Below are 6,279 nucleotides of genomic sequence, written 5' to 3'. Positions count from 1 at the left end.
GGGGAAAATAACACCCGTCATGTGTGTGTAGAGGTGTGTGTGGTTAAAACATTTTCATGAAGCAAAGGAGGTTTTCCTTCTATAAAACAGCTGTGGGCAGCAGTGAGTGTCACGGACATGAATTCATAGATCAAGGCAGACTGGTGCACACACGCCCGTTCTAAGCCGTGTCCCTCACTCCTCACATCCCAAGCTGCATCCCCACAAGTGTATTATGTTGTTACATCGTTTCAGATGTTATGTTTCAGTTGTGCTATAGAGAGGCGAAGTCCCTCCCCTTCCGGGAGCCTCCATGGGACCCCGGAAGCGGAAAATTATACATTGAATTCAATGGAGAGAGAAAACGTATCTTTTGATCCCGTTTGAATTGTGCCACGAATGACACATATGATGTTTGTCAATTTAAAAGAACATTTTGCAAGTCAAAAAAATTAAAATGTGTCGTAAAACTGTGAAGTAACACATTTTTTTGTGTTAAGCCGCTCAGTGAACTACATGTCTCTGGTCCCGCACAATACGCGTCACCAACACAAAGATGACCGTCACATTGGCACATTTCACCTCATTCTTTCAGAATGAGAATAAAAGTATAAAACGAGGTGAAAATCACTACAAGTCTGGGCACGTTGAGAGCTGTACATACACGAAAGGGGAGTTAGTCGGTTCTGTAAGAGCCAGCATGCGGGACCGGCTTTACAAGGTTTCGGTGAGTAATATGAGTGCAATGTTTAAGGTTAATGTCAGTCAATAAGGAGGAGAATGAAAAAAAAGATGATGAACCACAGACCCGGCATATAATGACTGCAGTGTGCAGGGCTGTTTTAATTTATGTTACTGTTATCAATAGCATTAGTTGACTGAGAAAACCGTCAAGAAAAAAAGTTTAGCGATGTTACGAGTCGACTAGCATAATATGAACCACGGCTGTGATTGACAACCTGGACAGCCAGTCAGAAGCTAGAATGCCAACCTAGAGAGCCAATCAAAACCTAGAACGGGTGTACTGTATACGGGTGTGTATGCTGTGGATAACATTAGTGTTCACAAGAACAAGGTACACTCCCGTGTTTTGTTTTATTTGCTCTTCAGATTGAAGCGGCCAGTTTTATATCGACTATATGTGTGATCTCCTTTTTACATCTCGTTGTGTAATTTGAGTTTATTTGCTGTGTGTAGATTCAAGGATTTTGGTTATCTTGTCAATTTGTTTGGTTATCTAGGCACAGCTGTGTGTGACTCCCTCTGGTACACTGGTATGTTTTCCTAATGTAGAGAGCATTGATTAATTCATAAACTACACACTGAGTCTAGACCCTGACCAAATCCTTTTTTGTTGATCAAATGTTTTTCAAAAATGTAATACACATTTAAAAAAAATACAATGTACAATCACAACCAATACAACACAAATTACAAAAAATTCAGAAAAAACAAACAACAATCAGACAAGAGGACAAAACTATGGAAAAATAAACCCTCCCACCCCCAGATCTGGACCATCCTTGTATTGCTCATTCAATCTATTATAGCATGTTAACAAACATGGTACTTACTTTATTTGTACAGATCGACATGGGAGAGGATGGCGTGATGCAGAGCGCTGTCTGTGGTTGTGCACGGGGGATGTACAAATGCAGCCACGCTGCAGCATTGGCAATATTTGCCATGTGGCAGATCAGCTCCACAGAAGTTGAGTGCCAGTGGAGGAAGCCTGGCACTTCAAAAGTAGTCCAGCCGGTGTCTCAACTCTACCAACAGCAAGAGGAGACATACAACCCACTGGCCAGAGACATCGCCACTGAGGAAGTAGACTTGTTCAGGTCTGCACTGAGGGGCGCAGCATGGCATGGCATGGCTTTTGTCACCTGAGCCAGAGCTGCAGCCTCAACATCAGGCCATTTTCAACGTGTCGGAGCTGGTGAAGGAGCGTGGGGGTCGGGGGCTTGAGGCAATTCTTGCCTCAATGCGACTGAGCAGAGACCAGCAAGCTGCCATCCAGACAGCCACCGTAGGACAGCGGACAAATCCTCAGTGGCAGTTACACAGGCAGGGCAGGTTGACAGCCAGCAATTTTGGTGCTGTGCTGAGGTCGGGACTTTCATCCACTCCATGCGCGTTCCTCATGAAGAGGGTGCTTGGGGGGTACAATTTAGACGGAGTCATGGCTGTCAACTGGGGAGTTGTAAACGAGGTGTGTTTGGCCAGTGTGTTTGGCCTTTTAAGTGTGACACATATGTAGTGATAAATGCTTCACCTGACCACTGTTCCTAAATAAAAAAAGTTTTCTGCATCGTCAGTCATTTTTTCCAAATAATTACCAATATTTCACAAATTCTTCATGTCAACTTAAGAGCACAGCTGTATGTTGGGTGTCAGCTTTGCTTGGTTCATCTTACTGGGGGGCAGCTACATGGATGTCGGTGCAGTCCACAATCATTTTGCAGTTGAAGGCAGAATGAATTTATTATTGACTCAGAATGAAGCACAACTTCATGTCATACAATACATTGACTTTATTTGTAACTGTGTAAAAAAATAAAGCATTTATTAGCAAGCAGGACCTGCAGGAACAGAGAACGGTGATGGATGGAGCTGGGAAGAGAGAAGAATAAAGAAAACAGATCAACTTTATTATCGGATATTAAAAATTCAATTTCAAAACAAGTTGCCGCTCCTACAGTTTTCTAGTATGTAAAGATGATTTCACATGACCTATGCAAAATATCACAATCAATACATGTGTCTCTCTGGGGGGTGCATTGTGCCTTTGATGTATATAAATAATATACCATAACCAAATACTATTACGTACAGTGGAAATCAGGTTGCCAGAGCAGGTCAGTCCAGTGTGCATGTTCCTCAGGGTCTCAGCAGTTACAGGTGAGGTAAAGAAAATAAAAGAGAAAAAGGTCAGTAACAACACTTTAAAGTAACAACACTGAATAATTATCTCTTTTAATAATTTTCTCTCAGTAATCACTCAACTACTGTCTTTCCAACAAACAGATTGACTCACCCTCACTGTCATCACAATGAAACACGTCCAGAAGAATGTCATGCAAAGCTCCCTGCCTGCCTGCCTTCCTTCGACTCTCCCTGAACTGCTTCCTTAGCACCCGGTGGAGGGCGCAGTAGGCCACTCTTCAAATGTTTCACGAAATACTTACCATGATGACTACTCTTACTGTTTAACATTTTGGTGTACTTCATGTAATAAAATAATAACTTAATGGTAAGGCTACTAAAAATGACAAGGCTAAGTAATGTAATGCTAACTAACGTGCTCGCTACTCGTCGCTACTAGCTAGGTAGCTAACTTGACTATGTTCCATGCACAACATGTATATTACCTATGATATTACCTGATATGTCTGATCCAGCGACTCCTGGTCCTTTCATAAGAGGGGAAGCGATAGAACGAGCAAGTGGTATGATCACTTTTGTGATTACAACATGGTACAAAGCACACAGGCATCTTGTAAAAGTAAATTTATTGGAGCAATCTCTTATATTTATTGGAGGAAATAAATCAGTTATGAAATCTTCTTCTTCGCTTTAATTACGAGTCGCAACCACTTGGAGCATTATCGCCTGTGACATCACATGCGCGACCCAGAATGGGATTTGGGATTTGTAGTCTTTGTAGTCGCGTATTTTTCATAGTCTTATATTTCAACAGTTTTACTGCAAAATTTGACTTTTTTGACATGGAAATGATTGTTTAAGATTGACAAACATCATATGTGTAGTTCGTGGCACAATTCAAACGGGATCAAAAGATACGTTTTCTCTCTCCATTGAATTCAATGTATAATTTTTCGCTTCCGGGGTCCCATGGACCGGAAGTAGATGGGCGTGACTTCGCCTCTCTATGTCTATGTTCAGTGATGCAAACTCGTCACCTTTCGGCAAAATTCGCCGTTTTGAATCCAAAATAAGTCGTTTGTGTGATTCATGTAGATCTGCAATAAAAATATTTTTGGGGTATGGGGGGGTCTGGGACCCGGAGTAATCTGCGGCCGTGAGCTGTTATGTGCCATCATGACACGCATGGTGTTCTTTTTTTATATATTATAATGAAGTACGAGCTGTGTGCTCGAGTCTTCCTGCCTGTCGGCTCTGCTCATGGATGTATAATAAGGCTCTGCTGCTGCGAGATGATGGTCTAGCTTCAGCAGCTACATTACCTACGGGTGCGTTCGTTAATATTAACTGTGCGTCCGGAGTCACTGTGGCACAGACTGGACCGCTGGTGAACAGCTGTTAGAACGGGCCGTTCAGGTGTTCAGAGCAGAGCTCCCTGTTGGAGCGGCAGAGCGTGACGTGAACTGAAAAGTTTTTCTGTGGCAATATTATTTAAGGAATCGTTGAGCTAGCTAGCTAGCATACATTGTCACTATCTGCTAACGTTAGCTTTAGCCTACTATTTCTAATAGTTTTTTTCATAGGCTATAAACAGAGGTGGTATAAGTATATATATTTATTGTACTTGAATAAAAGTAGAAGTACTCAGATCTTGTACTTGAGTAAAAGTAGAAGCACTCAGGTCTTGTACTTGAGTAAAAGTAGAAGCACACAGATCTTGTACTTGAGTAAAAGGAGAAGTACTCAGATCTTGTACTTGAGTAAAAGTAATAGTCCCAGAGTGTAGGAATACTCTGTTACAGTAAAAGTCCTGCATTCAAAAATGTTCCTCAAGTAAAAGTAGAAAAGTATTCTCATCAAAATATAGTGAAAGTAGCGACAGTAAAAGTAGTCATTGTGCAGATTGGTCCATTTCAGAATAATATATATGATATGTTTTATAATGATTGATCATGAAAGTGTTCTCAAAGCTGGTAAAGGTGCAGCTAGTTTGAATGACTTTGTATACTAAAGGGTAGCTTGTGGATTTACTCCAGGTGGAACTAAAGTCTGATTTAACACTTGATTATATTTCACATCATTCATCCACATCTGTAAAGTAACTAAAGGTATTACATACATGGAGTGGAGTAGAAGTACACCATGTACCTCTGAACTGTAGTGGAGTAGAAGAACAAAGTAGCAAAACATTGAAATACTTAAATAAAGTACAAGTATCTCAAAATTGTGCCCAAGTATAGTACTTGTTGAGTTTATGAACTTAGTTACTTTACACCATGTGGCTATAAAGATAGAAAGACTAAGCCTTGCACAGAGGCATGAAAATACATTTTCAAAATGCTCAACAGTGCTGCCAAAATTATAAACTGACTGCTACAAAATTTAAAATAAATGCTTTTATATATTTCTATTAGATGTGACTCTTTGGCGTTTCTGTTATTATTAACACTGCTGCTTTAGTTGTTCTGACTGCTAAAATCCTCTGTCATTCCGTGGGTTGGGGGAGCCGGGGGCTCGGATCCTTGTCACCTTTTTCATACCTGATGAGTTTGCATCCCTGTATGTTAAAAAGCCTCAGTCACCTTAATTCATGTAATAAAAACATCTCAGGTCAGTAACACTCAAAGCTAAATGTGCAATACCATGTTCAGCTATGTTACTATTTATAATGTTATTGTTGTTACATCAGAAGATGTACATATTGAAATGATTTCTTAACTTACAGTAGGCTATTTTTTACAATGTGTGTTGGAAGGATTTATTAAATTACAATGAATATTGTCATTGTTGAAGGGTTTTAGAGAAGGGTGAACTATAAGCCTGAATTACATAACATTTTATACCTAAAAACATAAAAGCCACAATAAATGAATCACAATTATTCTAGTTATTTTTACCTCCCGTATTGCTTTCAACCCACCAGCTTTTATGGTGTTGTTACGTCACTAACTGTAAGCTTGTCACATACAGTCTATGGTCACTCAGAGTAACCTACTGTTAATTTAGCCGCTGGAAAAGAAAGATCAGGGGGGGAGGGGGGGAGAGAGCTGTGGTTGATGGGCAGTGTTGGGTGTAACGCGTTACAAAAGTAACGGAGTTACAGTAATATATTACTTTTTGCTGTAACGAAGTAATGTAACGCATTACTAATGAAATGTGGGTAATATATTACCCGTTACAATGCTCAGTAACGCAGTTACAACACATTTTAACCCGAAATTAAATGGTGTTTTGTTTTTTAAGAATGTACTAACATAGCGAGACATTGCGACACCGGACAAATTGTGCGGGTAGATTAGTAAACCTGGTGTTTACCCTTCAGGCTTCGCGTTGAGATCTTCGGGGAAGTTGAACGTTATGCAACCATTCAAAAAAGAGAACGTAGCGAAAAATACTAACAACAAATTGCGTCAG

At 40.3% G+C, this 6,279-nt stretch overlaps 1 long non-coding RNA gene across 1 annotated transcript; it reads right to left on the bottom strand.

Moving 5' to 3' along the window:
* Positions 1–2,444: 2,444 nt before the first annotated feature.
* LOC307029078 lies at positions 2,445–3,866 on the bottom strand. The gene is made up of 2 exons (XR_013805215.1): positions 2,813–3,866; positions 2,445–2,592 (listed from the first exon to the last, which is right to left on the bottom strand). It is a non-coding gene; the product is annotated as an uncharacterized lncRNA (long non-coding RNA).
* Positions 3,867–6,279: the final 2,413 nt, after the last annotated feature.

This window comes from Notothenia rossii (assembly GCF_949606895.1).
Source record: "Notothenia rossii genome assembly, chromosome: 2".
NCBI lineage: Eukaryota > Metazoa > Chordata > Actinopteri > Perciformes > Nototheniidae > Notothenia > Notothenia rossii.
This window is presented reverse-complemented; position numbering and strand designations above follow the sequence as displayed.